Source organism: Pseudopodoces humilis, chromosome 3, assembly GCF_049639895.1.
Source record: "Pseudopodoces humilis isolate 2021_Gansu_Grassland_sample_001 chromosome 3, ASM4963989v1, whole genome shotgun sequence".
In the NCBI taxonomy this organism is placed as follows: Eukaryota; Metazoa; Chordata; class Aves; order Passeriformes; family Paridae; genus Pseudopodoces; species Pseudopodoces humilis.
This window is the reverse complement of record NC_142202.1, coordinates 46,345,449-46,359,407: the sequence shown is the minus strand read 5'-3', so window position 1 is coordinate 46,359,407 and position 13,959 is coordinate 46,345,449. Positions and strand designations below refer to the sequence as shown.

Genomic DNA, 13,959 nt, shown 5'->3' with positions numbered 1-13,959 from the left:
TTAAAAAGTTTCCTGAGGCAGTAATGTAGCTGTTGAGGAACTGCAGAGATTCATAGGTCATGCCTGAAAAATCAGGTAAGTTCCCTTGACTGTAGCTAGTTGAGCAATCTTTACAGGCTTTGTCAGAAGAGTAAGCAAATTCCCCAGGCCAGAGTTATTTCTTTCATGTTTCTTATTGAAGTTATTATGTAATAAAGTCACTTCTTCGCATTTGAAGTGTTGAGTATTTCAGCTCAACTCTCATTACAACAATTTCAAGGAACTCCTGAAATACAGGATTGGTAGTCAAAGCATTTAAATATCAACAGTGAATTGTGAATTCCCATTCACAATTCGCTGCTTATACACTTGCTTTTCCAGTATGGAAACTGCAACACTCAGCTGACATTTTCAGTGACTTCCCTCTCAGAAGGATCAACAAACAATACTGAAAGAACCAAAAGTGTCTAACACCAAGGGTATGCAAAAGGAAAGAAAAGCAGCTGGTACACAGGTTTGCTTACAGAGTGCTTTTTTTTTTTTCCCCCTCAAAAGGCCTAAAGAGCTTCAGCTGTAGTTATTTTAAATTCTCAGGGGTGGCAGAAGCTGAGTGCACATAGCTGGTATTCTGTAGATGATTTCAGAGCTACAAATTGATATAAGTAACTGTGGGCTAACGGGATGTGGCTAATTCATAACCACTCTGATGTTAGCACACATTTCTGTACATTAAGCTCCTCAGGATAAAATGTCACAATATACTTCTATGGTTGCTTGCACATGATATTTACAATTACAGAAGTAAAACTAGCATTTCAGTCAAGCATACTGTGCACACTCAATTTTGTATCGTCTTGTGGTGACAGAACAGACTCAGGAACATAACTTCCTTATTTCAATTACCTTTCCCATATCTGAAATTTTGGTTAACTTTATATGATTATCAATTTAGGTAAAGTTCAGAGGGCTATCAAAAACTCAATAACTGTTTTGTTACTGAATATTTTTAGTTTTAGTCAGTTATCCATTTTAAAGAATTCTGCACATTTCTGCTGAAGCCATTTTCACATATTTACATGACATTCCAGTGGACATAACCTTTCACTAAATCCAGACAGGAAGAATTTAGAAGCAAGGTAAAGCCTTGCTACTAAATAATGCAGCCAAATAACCTATTAATATCTTTGAAACCCAAAGCAGCTTTCAACAGCCTACTGATAAGAGTCACTAGCTGCTCATCTCTTTGTTCTGTGTATTACTCAGCTCTCTCAGCTCTGTCCAAATATTGCTGGAGTGATAAAATGCCAAAATAACACAAATCCATCATTAATTCTACTACTAATACAGCTATACTATATCAAGGATCTTTCACTCTTACAGGCTCATTCAGAACATGACTTTCTTACCTTCACAGGCACAATAGAACAGGGATTCCTCCCAGAGAACTTCAATTCTATTCCATGTGTGATATTTCACTCAAGTTTCTCCAATGGTTCATGGTTTTTTTCCACATCTGATATCTATTAAAAAGCATACTCCAAACCAAAACTTCCTACCAGAGGTTTTATGAATAAAAACCACTATTCTTATGATTTTGTGCATAATTACCTATTTAAAATGTTTATTCCAGTTCCATGATTCCCACTAGTCTTAATAATATATGGATCACTGCATCAGAAACAAATTTGCAAATAACATATAAACAAGAATATTTGGAAAAATTACATACAACTAATGAACACAAAAAAGAAGACATGACTAGAAATTTAAAAGGGAAGTTATAATCCTCAAATGAAAGGTTCTGGTCTGGTTGTTGCTCTGAACTAGGATCAGAGGAAGAATATTGCTTAAGCTTATCTTCATATGAAAATAGCTACACATATTATAGCTTTAATCTCATTTAAATTAATATAATTTAACAGCTGCAAATAGTTTGGGGATATTTATTTCAATTTATTTTTCTTAAGTTGATTAGGACAGGCCTTGAAGTATATTTTGCACACGTACAGTCTAAGCACATCATTAGCTAAAACAAGACCAACTGGCCACACACTTCTAACATTCACATTTCTGTTCCAATTTAACTAAGAGAGAGTAATATCCTTGGTAGAAAAAAAATGTAAAACTCAAAAAAAATTATAGAGAAACACACAAGTAAAACTGGGCAGAAAAAAGCCTTACACTTCTCCTTGTGTTAAAAAAAGTAAAAGAAAGTGAAATATAGACTAAAGTGAAATCTCAATTTGTCCAAATCCAAAAGAGAAAGAAAACCCAACCTTCAGCTTAACAGTGTTTGGTGTCACCCCACAATTTTAAGTAAGATAGGAACAGTCAGATGGTGTATACATACAACTACCAAATGTAAGAACGCTTCTACAGTGCTTCCTCTTTATGTTGTACCTTTTAAGTTTAACCTTCTGCATGAGCTAGTCAAACATGACTAGTGAACCTTTTCTGCATTTATTCATTGCTTTTAATCATTAATAATCCAGGACACTTGGCATTAAAGATTGAGAGAGGGGGAGAATGAGAGAAACAGGAGGGTAAAAGGGAATATCAGCACTACAGTTTTCTAGTACACACATTCAGGCCCAAGCATAACCTATCATCTTAATCATTAGAATTCTCAAATGCCCTAGAGAAATATTTGTTTTTAGTACTTCTGTCAAAATCAGTATGGTAATTATCTTACCTTCCTAAACGAACAATGTTATCCTGCAACTGGCCATGGGTTACACGCAAGACTTTTCACAATCCATGCAAAAATTAAATTAATAATTTAACATCGTAGATTCAAGTCACTTCCCAGTGAGTCCACAAAGCCTGGACTTTGTTTATTCTCAGGTCAGGAGCAGCAGTATTACCAATTAAAAAACCAAGTGAAAGGCCATCCAACGTTATTTTTACAGTAGTAAAAAATAAATGTATAATGGAAAATAGTTGCTCAGGCTAAAGAAACACAACCACAGCTTCAATCACATGGTCAATTAAAAAAAATTAAAATCTGAGTAATTCAAAGGACCAGCCTGGAAATCCAGGATTTTAGTATGCCCAACATTAATACTCAGAAACACTCTCCTTAATGACACTACAACACCCAATTCAAACTAGAATCAAAAAGCAGAATCAAGAGTCATACAAGTCACATAACCACAAAAGACTGCAGCCCAAGTGTCCTCAGTATTCTAGTGTTCTTGTTACATAAATCAATATACAAATAAATTATTACCCATCCCATTATGTGAGCCATATCCAGGAAATGTTCCCATCTGATAAAATCAAAAGGATAAGATTTTGGGGTTGTGTCTGGTTTTTCTTTGTTTGGGTTTTGTTTGGTTTTTTTTGGTGAGGGTTTTTTAAAGGAACTTTTACTCTCCTAACCTTCTATAAAAACAGTACAACAGCAAAATCTAAGAGAAGCAGAGGCAAGACGGTACAGCTGTTGTAAAGGGTGTGCATTATTCCTAGAAACAAACCAATCCACCGAGCAACAACATATCAAATGAAAAAAAGTCCATCATATCTGACGGAGAAAAGGATACTGATCACCTGTATGATTCATTGTACCACAAAAATTTCCAACTGATGTAACGAGGATAAGACCTCTGCATGCCAACACTAGCAGGTTGCTAGGTATTAGATATTTAGTGACATTAAACAGAAATCAGTACATTAAAATAGTTTCAATTCCAATATTTTCTTCTTAGAAACAACATACTTGATCATATTTATCTTCAAAACTCCATTTTCTTAGCTTGCAAATATGACAAGTTAAAATTGTTTAAGTATACTAAAACTGTGGGAAGGAAATTAGGTGAGATGAGCATTTTTATTTCAAATTAACTTGAGATCATATTTGGTTTTTCTCCTCACTGTTGCTGTCAGCCTACAAAAGTTGCATAATCATAATTCTTCCATTTCAGGCATTTAAAAGTTCGATTTTACCATAACCATAATTCAAGAGCTGATCCTGGCAGATAGCAGCAGCAGATTTACATGCTGAAAAGCCTCAGCATGTAAAGCTTCAGCCTACTGCTGTATTTATGAACCTTTTGTTGACCCTGGCTGGACACCAGGTGCCCACAAAGCTGCTCTATCACTCCCCTCCTAATCTGAACAGGGGAAAGAATATACAGAAAAAGACTCAAGGTCCAAAATCAGGGCAGGGAGAGATCACCCACTGACTGACATCATGGGCAAAAGAAACTCCACTTCAGTAGTACGTTGTAAAATTTTCCCTGTCCGAGTTGGGCTAGGATAATGAAGATTAAAGTGAAATCCTAAAAACACTTTCCCCCTTTGATTAGGGGAAATTCACAGTTCATCACACATTGCCTCTAATGCACCTTCCTCCTCAGGGAGAAGAAATCCTCCCACTCTTCTCCTGAGGGAGAACTCCTCACACTCTTGCCCTGTTCTTGTTCCAGCATGGAGCCCCCCCACAGGAGACAGTCTTCGACCACTTCTACAAGCTGAGTCTGTCCCACAGGCTGCACTTCTTCATGAACCACCCCAACTGTCCCCTTCAAGGTCACAAGAAAACCTGATCCAGGCTTTTGGGACAGAAAAGCTGCTCCAGCATGGGCTCCTCTCTCTGGGCCCACAGCTCCTGCCAGAAGCCTGCTCCAGCAAGAACTTCACAGAGTCACAATCTCCAGAGCATCCACCTGCTCTGCCACAGGCCTCCTGCAGGTGGGTATCTGCTCCATCATGGATCTCCAGGAGCTGCAGGGGGACAGCTGCTTCACCACGGACTGCTGGGGAATCCCTGCACTCCCCCTCCTTCCACACTGATCTTGGATCTGCAGAGCTGCTGTCCTGCACAGTAACATTTTCCCTTCTTGAATATGTTATCCCAGAGGTGCTACCACCATTTCTGATGGGCTCAGCCTTGGCCATCAGTGGGACTATCTTTGAGCCTGGCACTGGCTTCATCTGACATATGAGAAATTTCTAGCAGCTTCACAAAGAGCCTGCCCCTGCATCCCCTCTGCTACCAAAATCCAGCCACAGGAGCCCAATAAACCTTTTTTCAATCTTGCTTGCATATTTTTGCCTCTTTAGCATTCCCTTTGGCAAACAAACACAGCTTTCATTGAGCTTAGTGAGAATGAAAATTACTGACTCAGTAGTGAGCAGTATAAACACCGTCTGCTGCTTCTGAAAAGTACAGTTCATCTTTACCTTCCATATACTTGCTTTCACAAAACAACTGAATTTTTTGAATGGAGCTATGGAACAGGAGGAAGACTAACAGACATTCGTATTTTTATTTCAAAGTCTTATTAGGCATTATGATTTTCCAGGGAAAGCTGCATGTACGACTGGAAAGGAAAAACCTTACAATCAATCCACCTAGGACTGTCGACCAACAGGAAAGCCAGACACTGCCTTCAACTTGCTGATGCATCCCCATATCACACTGCAAATTTACACCAAGGGAAAGGAGAACCAGTACATGTGCCTAACACATCATCAACAGCCAGCAGCTATTGAACTGCAGCTTCCAGAAATGGGAGCTACAAACTTTTCTCATTGCTTTTCTATTTATATACCTGCATTGTATAGCAGTATTTTTAGCAACTGTTTTCTACAGCACAATCCTTTACCCCTTGAGTTGTAGGTCTGTAAATTTCTCTTTCACACGTATTTGCTTCAATGTAGACCTTTCAGCAGTGTTTGCTCTAAAGCCATTCTTTGTTAGTTTTTTTTATACTGTATCCAGGCACTACAGAGTCTCTCTTCCAGAGAATTTTTTTTTTCTTAAGATGGATTTTTTTCCATCTCTTTCCACAGAAAATACAAGATAATTTTATACAAAACAATGATCAGGAAAATAATACAAAGACATTTGAAATCCAGGAGTCTCCCCTGCAAGCCTCCAAACTAAATTTAAGTTTTCTTGAATTTACCTCAGCAGCTCCAAGCCAAAGACAGGACTTCAATCCTTTTTTTCATCTCTCCTTAAAAGACACTGCTCAGATGCTATCTGAGCTACTAGATGCTTTCTGCAATAGATATTTTAGAACAATATTTACATAAATAAATAGTCCAGGGATCATCTGTCTTCCAAGAATCCTGGAAGTAAAAGACACTCAGCATTTCTTCACTGCTGTCTTTTGTAATGCTCTTTCAACCTTTATTGCAGAATTTTCTTTAATATTTCCTAGTTAACAAACCACTGTGCTAATAAAAGGAAGAACCAAGAGATACAACTTGAAAATAAATTTAAAACTTTGCTTGAAAATGGTAACTTGGACACTGTGCAGAGGGCTCTGAAGGGCTCTCCAAGAAGAGGTGTTCTGACAGGAGAAAGTTGCAGAGGTGTGGCCTTGCATGCTATGACATTTTCAGTACTTATTTCCTCCCAATTATTATCTGCAAGGCAAACAGTCTGGCCAGGATAAGCACAGATGGTCTGCTGGTTGGTGGGGTCACTGCTAGTAATGAAACATACTTTGATAATATACAGAATAATAAGATATACATATAAGATAATAAGATAATAAACAGAAGAAGCAGCCTTGGTAGCAAAGCACCATTCTGAAGCCACCCACTTCATGAGGTGAAGGAAGAATCCACAAAACAACCTTTCCTCCCCAGGAAACCATCATGTCCTTCCCAGGATGTCTACCACAGGCACATTCTCCACTCAGCACCTAAGGTCACATTGTTCCATTTCCTTCTGGCTCTTTTACAGTTCCCCCTTCTTTTCTCTGTCCTACATGTATACAAGAGTCACAGGATCCCAGGATGCTCCCTTCAGACTTCCATCTTACAAGTCCTGCTCCTCCTTCAACTACCCTCTTCATTTCCTTATGGCTTTATTATTCTTACCCTTCGCCTGTCCATATACTTTCTTCTCACACAACCTTTTTCAATGCAATCAGCATCCTTAGAAGCATAGCTCCCCCTAAAGATTTACAAGCTTCCACTACCTCAATATCTATCACAGGTAATAACATCAATCAAATTTGCAGACCTTTCCCTTTTTTTCCAGTGTTCCTCAGGTATTTCGTACTTCCACACCCCTTATGCCTCCTGATTTTTGTGTGTGCATATACGTGTAACTCCCCTTGTGTGCCTGCTGTCAAGAGAGATGACAAGGTAAAATGCAAATAGAAATCCACTCCGATGAAAAAGATGCTTCAGCTGGTGAAAAAGCAGAAATAAAGCACCATCTAATTCTGACTTCATACATTAGGATTATTTGCTGTCCAGCTCATTCTGAAACCTACTTACTTAGGGTTTTCCTGCACATGCACTGTCAGGGCTGAAGAGCAACCACACTTTGAGAAGAGATGCAGTGGTTTATGTCAAAACATTATTATCAGAGATAAAAATCTCCACAGTATTCCACAGAATGATATATTTTTTCTCCGAGGAGACACAGTGTGCTGTAATTATTTTGTTCAAAGCAACTATGCACCTTGGTACAGCAACTGGAAACGATTAATAAGAAGATAATGCTGGAAATTCTCAAGTCCTGTTCTTCCATGACAGTTTTGAGTATTTGCATTACGCCCCTTCTCTTTAAAAAGAAAGTTCCTTAATCCTTCAAATAGTTCTTACAATTGGGCTTATTACATATTGAGATTGAATTCTCCTACTAATTGTCTGCAGTGAAGTTCGAAAGGATTTGTTGCTATAGCAATACTTTGTGTTGATTCAGAAATTAATGATAAAAGAAGTGGCAATTAGCACTATCAATTTTTACTAGAGAAACATGGGAAAGTGCAAAAAGGCTTTCCCCCCCCCCCAAAAAAAAAGGAAAAAAAAAAAAAAAAACCAGTAAGATTTTGCATAGGTGACCAATATAAAGCTTGCAGCTATAAAAGCAAGCATGATGGATATTTCATGCTTCAGTACATGCAGCATGAATATTGCTGCCTTAAAAACCTCGAGACAGACTCAGCCTCTGTTGTGTTTCAGGAATTCCCATAAGACCCCAGGGATGCGTCTCCTTTCATACATAACAGAACCCTGTGGGACAAGCTCCTCTACATGAGTATCAGGAAGGGGAATTGAATACTTTTTCTCTAAGGATTTGACACTGCTCTTTCCAGTGTTTTGCAGGGACCTTCCTATGGCATTTTTAGTGAATGAAAGTATGTTGCTTCAAGATAATAACCTGCTTATTCTCATCCCTGATTAACAGCCATGAAGCAGACAAGTGTTTTCCAGGTCATACAAAACCAAAAGAGAAAATTAATTTACTACACCAAGACTGCTATTATCTCACCAAATTATTTGGTTGTCTGGTAGCCCAAGCCCTTCTACAAGGTATTTAAGGTTTTGGGTTTTTTTTAAAAGGCTTGGCTTGTTATTTCAATCCTATAAAACATATAGAGGGGCTCTACATGCCTGCAGTGCAAGGCTGAAAGAAATGAAATGCTTTGCTTCTTCAGTATGTATTTAGTGAGAATTTTTTTAATGTATCATTTGACAGCCTTAATAATGTATTTCCCGCTATTAGAATCCCACATAATTACTGAACTCAAATTTACTTATTTCATAATGAAATAATGGAGGCTTTTTATAAATCCTTGTGGATGATAGATAGCACTCTTCCCCTTCAAAACTGTCAGGTTTATTTCCTCTAGGTGCTATGGCTGATACCTCAGACCTTCATGCAGGAATGTTGGGAGGCTTTCTTAAAACCCATTAATCCTAGATGCTGGAAGGGTCTTCTCCTGCTTATGAGAAGAACAGACAGGAATAACAAGGCTGCAGGAAGATGTATGTTGTCACGACTTTATACATTTGACCTGAAAAGTTGTCCCTCCTTACTTCACACGGAGCCTTAATGGTCCAAGAAGAGCCCTCAGCATCTGGCTCCAGTACTCCTAATGCTGTCAGATAAGGTAGTAATGGACAAAATGCTACACACAAACTCAGCTACAGCTCAGTGGGCAAACAATATTGTACAAAGCCCCTCAGCCAACCCCTGGCACCAAGATTAGATTGTTTTCTTTAAGAGAAGTGATGTACACACAGAGACGTGTCCTAATAACTCGAATTTCTCAGCTGTCTGTGAACTTATTTGTAAGAGGTAAACTTTTGACTTTTTTTTATTATAAACCTTTGTATGCCATAATTAATCTTCTTCCTATGGGAATGAAGGAGGACAGATTATCATCCAAATAAGGTGAGATACTAACCTTGCACATCATCACACAGCCTTCTTATATCCAGACTGGGAAAGGAGAAATACAGGAACTATAGAAATATTTATCATTATAGAGCACAAGTCCATTAACTCGTTGAATATAACTGAACAATCCTGGAAGCCCCCAGTCATATTCTCTAATCCCACAAGAACTGACTACAAACTAGTAGAGCAGCCACAACCTCCTGAAGATCAAGATCAGGCCTAGTGCTCACAACAAAAAACAGACAATTTATCTGATGTTTGGGGTGCATGGAACTCTGATACTGTGACTAAAATGCTATATTGCACTGGGCTAAATGAACAAAACTTTGAATTTGCTTGCAGGAAATTATTTTAAATTAAACAGGTTGGGTTTTTTTTTTTTTTTTTACTCCATCTTTAGAAAGAAAGCACAGAAAACAGAGAAGGAAAGGTAATGGCATTGACAAGCATCTGCATTTACAAATCATACCCAGGAAAACATTTTCAGATAACCATACTGAAGCTGTATTATTAATTATTTCTCTGTAACCATCTCCATCAAGATTAATTTAGAGAAGTGTGGAACTACTTCTAGCTCTCAATGCAGCCACTGATTATCATTTGTAATATAACTGACATCTTTAGTTTTTTTGAAGATTTTTCCAACTGTAGAAAAGTCTTTGCCTTCAGTTTGCAAACATTTAATAAAGAAACTCATTTAAGCCTTCCCTCCTTTACACCAACAGGTGCCTCCAGCCTGAAACTACATACTTAGAATATTCGAGGGGGTTAATCGTTCATTGTCACCTATTTCATAGTCAGTAATTTCAACATTTTACATTCACAAGAACTGATTGTCTCTTTGCCCTCACTGCATCTCCTTGCCAGGCATGGATGGACAAGGTTGTGTTCTGCTGGCACTCAACCAAGGCACAAGAAATAGAAAATGTTGCAGCCTCCTCTTATCCTCTCTTAAAACAAAAATAAGACATAAACAACTCCTGAGCATGAGGTCTTAATCTAATCACGGCACACCAGGCTCATACTAAGTTTATTTATACTGTTTTGCACCCCAACACCAATCAGGAACATAGCCTGGTATACGCTGCAATGCTGTAGGGTGGGCTGGGAAGAACAATCTGTGCTTGCAGTGGTGTAGGTGACGGACACTCCCCCAGCACCTCTGACAGTTTCACATCTACAGCAACCATGCAGCCCAGCAGCACTGATACACTTCAATAGAAAAAAGACACTGAAAGGAGTCACAGATAAAGAAACAACACTGATGAATGGATTTGTGAAACAGACAACTTCTGGTGTTACCAGGTTACTACTTTTTATTCCAAGTTTACAGATCCATTTAAAACATCTGCTACGTATTCCCAAACTATGGTACTTAAATATAGATAAGGATACTGAGATGGCATTGCATATCTTCCCCCATATATTCTTATAGATACTGCTCCCTATTTTAAAGATCAATTATATATCCTCACTAAATGAGAATCTGCCATTACAGTAAGGGATACCATTAACATTACTAAACCCTTCTATCATACTTCACACTAAACTAAGCATCCATGCATTTACATGCACTGAGAAGAGCTTTCATTGCCTTCAAACGCTGCACAGATACTTTGTTTCCTCCTCAGAACACCATCTCCCCTTAATGGCAAGCAAGACATAATACAATAATGAACAATATTAATTAAGGTCATCCAGATCACTTCAAACGTTTTCCTAGTGTCAAGCACCTTTTGCACCCCTTCCTTTTCGAGTCACATAGCATTGCGTAAGCACAGTAATTGCTGGCACAAAGTACACAATTAGGCTGTCTGCTACAATGAAGACTGAGGGAGAATAGAAGATATGAGCATAAGAACCATAACGCTGTAGCATTCATGTGGAAGAAATTTCCACATTAGTCACCACAAGATTTTCTTTAGCATTTCAGGATTTGACCCTGAAAACATTCATGGCATTAAGACTAAAACCCAAATACACTAATTCATGAAAGGGAGGTTGGACAGTTTTAGAGCAGCTGCTATAGGTTTAGAACAAAGAGTGTAGTAAGTGTGACAATTTTTTAGACCAGCTTACAAATTAACCAAGACATTTTACTCCTTAACACTAATACCTAGAACTGTAATTTAAGGCACCATTGGGCACTGTGTTTATGATGTTTCATATGGTCATGGCTGGTTTTCACTATGAAAACCTGCCTCTGAAACTGCAGCTCTAAAATACAAAAACAAGCTCTAAAAGACATTAATAAGCTGTTGGATGCAGACTATATTTCTATGAGTAAGATGATTTTAGACGATTTTTTTTTTCAGTAACAGAAAGAAAAATGCATTGTACTTGACAATATACAGATGCATGATATAACGTATGCAATCAGCTCCCTCCAGAAAGTTACTATTCATCAACCTGAAAATGAGGTGAATTTACACTCACAACAGTTTCTGTAATAAATTAGGTTAGGTTCTATTTCTTTTGAATTAAACACGGAAACATACAAAACTGAGTTTCTGGTTTTGATGGCAGTAGTAGAAGAGAACTTGCAACATGTTTTGATATAGCTGCCAGTAAGTCAGATGAATTTCATACTGGATTGCTCCTGGAGCATTTAATTTCTTTGTTACTAAAATCCAGCAAAACTGCTACATCCGAAACAGTCCAAGAGAATTGTTTTCAGTGTTTCAGCTCAAGTCAACAGATTCTTGTTCCCTACTGCTGGAGCTAGCCCGTTAACATGCACATGACACCGAAATAAAAGCACACTACTTTGAATGAGATTCAGCCCTGGAAAATGTAGTCTTCATATCACTCCATAGGACAATAATGTACACATAAAAGCTTCTGGTAATAGTAGAGCTATTTAAAAAACAAACAACCCAATGTATTTTTTTTAAAAAGAAAAAAAAAAGTGAGAGCACAAAGCACACAACATCAGAAAACCCTACAATACTTCTTCCATGCCACGGAAAACTGGTAATATATGAGCAACATGCTCGCTTCCAAACTGAGGCACGTTTCTGAAAGCCATCAAACCAGGCTTGATTCCGGAAAAAGCAGCATACCCTGCTGCCGTCCTGGTCCAACACAAGAAAGCAAAGCAAACACTGCCAGATTAAATAGAGGCAAACGAAATAAAATCAGTATATCATTCACTAACTTCGAGGAGTATGGGCAGGTAAGCAAACAAACAAAAAGTAGAAATAATTCAGTCAATGTAGGAATCAAACTCAGGAAAATATATCCCTTGGACAAAAACATCCTCAGGACTAATCCCGGCTTTTTCTTGCTGTTTTTGAAGTTTTTCAACCTGTGTCAGCAACATTGAAGTTATAGTACTTCTGTCTGTGACTACTTCTATATATGGTCAGCACAGATATTAGCTGGGATTTGCGTTTTTCCAAAGTAATCCCAGGCAATCGGAAGGCAGTTAATCAGTATGAAAACCCACATGAGCGGATCCATAGCCCTGCACACGAGTCCGCTTGGGTTTCTCTGCCCGGAGACATACACAGCGAAGGGAACACGGCTAGTTCTGGTTTTAAGTAAACACTCGGGCTCTGCTTCAGGCGCTCCTGTGGGTGCGCTGGCAGCGCACGCCCTACCCACCGCCGCCCTCCCAAACTCCAGCCGCACGACAGCGGGCACTCTGCTGCGCAGTCCCGAGGATCCTCCTTGATCCGGAGCGGAGCGGACAACGCACGGTCGCGGGGACTATCAGCCACCTGCCCGGGCGAGGCCCCGCACTCCTCGCTGTCCCAGCGGGACCAGCCCGACAGCCGGCGGCACGTCGAGCCCAGCTCCGAGGCGACCCGCCGCAGGACGGGACGCCGCACCGTGCAGCCGCGACCCCCGACCCCAGCGAGCCAGGGGCGGGCACCGCGCTGCCCCCGGCAGCGGCCGCTCCTCCGAGTCCCCCCGGGAGCGGGGCAGCCCCGCCGCGGTACGCGGAGCCCTCCGGCGGCCGTCCCCGCTGCCACAGCCTCAGCCCCCCGCCCCGGCTGCGGCTCCTCAGCCGCTTCGGAGCGGGGACCGTCCGCACAACTTTCCCCGCGGCGAGCCCCGCCGCGCTGCTGGCCCCGGCTGACAGCCGCGCACGCTGGGGAGGACACACACACACACACACACACACACACACACACACAGACACACAGACACACAGACACACAGACACATAAAAAAAAGCTCCTCAGACCCGCCCGAAGCGGCGCTTCTCCTCCTTCCTACCTGCCCGGTTCCCGGCGACCCCGCGCCGCCCGCTCCGCGCCGAGCGCTCCCTGCGACGCCCAGGTGGCGTTAGGAGCGCGCTTCCCACGGGCGGCGCGCCCCCGGCGGCCGGAACATCCCCCGCCGGGAGGAGGGCGCCCCGCACCCGTCCGCCACACCGACACCGACCGCGCCGACAGCGCCGCACCTGTGCCCGGGAGGCGGCACCGCCCCTTCAGTCCCGGCCCCTGGGTGGGCGGGGGCGCGCCGGGGCCGCTCGCCCCGCGCCCGCCGCCGGCGCCCTCCCCATGCAGCCGCCACACGAGGGACAGCCCGGCCCCGCCGCCCGCCGCGCCGCGCCGCTCATTGGCCCGGCCGCCGTGACCTCACGGAGCCCGCCCCGCCCGGCCCGGCCCGGCCGCGGCACCGCCGAGGTGCGAAGCTGCGCGGCCCGACGGCCCCGGCGGCGCTCGGAGGCGCTGGGACGCGGCGGTGCGCGGACGGGAGGGGACGAGCGAGAGGGAGTGCGCCCGCAGCCTCCGGCCCGGGGCACGGGGAGTTAAAAAGCAGAGGGCTGCCGAAAGCGTCCCTCGCCCTTGCCAACAACCTGCGCAGTAGCAAGG

General features: G+C 41.7%; 1 protein-coding gene across 1 annotated transcript in view; it reads right to left on the bottom strand.

The window, feature by feature from the left end:
* Window positions 1-13,469, bottom strand: part of CHRM3 (cholinergic receptor muscarinic 3) — a 257,400-nt gene extending 243,931 nt beyond the window's left edge. Inside the window, exon 1 of the mRNA XM_005518512.3 lies at window positions 13,358-13,469. The gene's annotated coding sequence lies outside the window, so the exon portion shown is untranslated. The remainder of the gene's footprint in view (window positions 1-13,357) is intronic.
* Window positions 13,470-13,959: the final 490 nt, after the last annotated feature.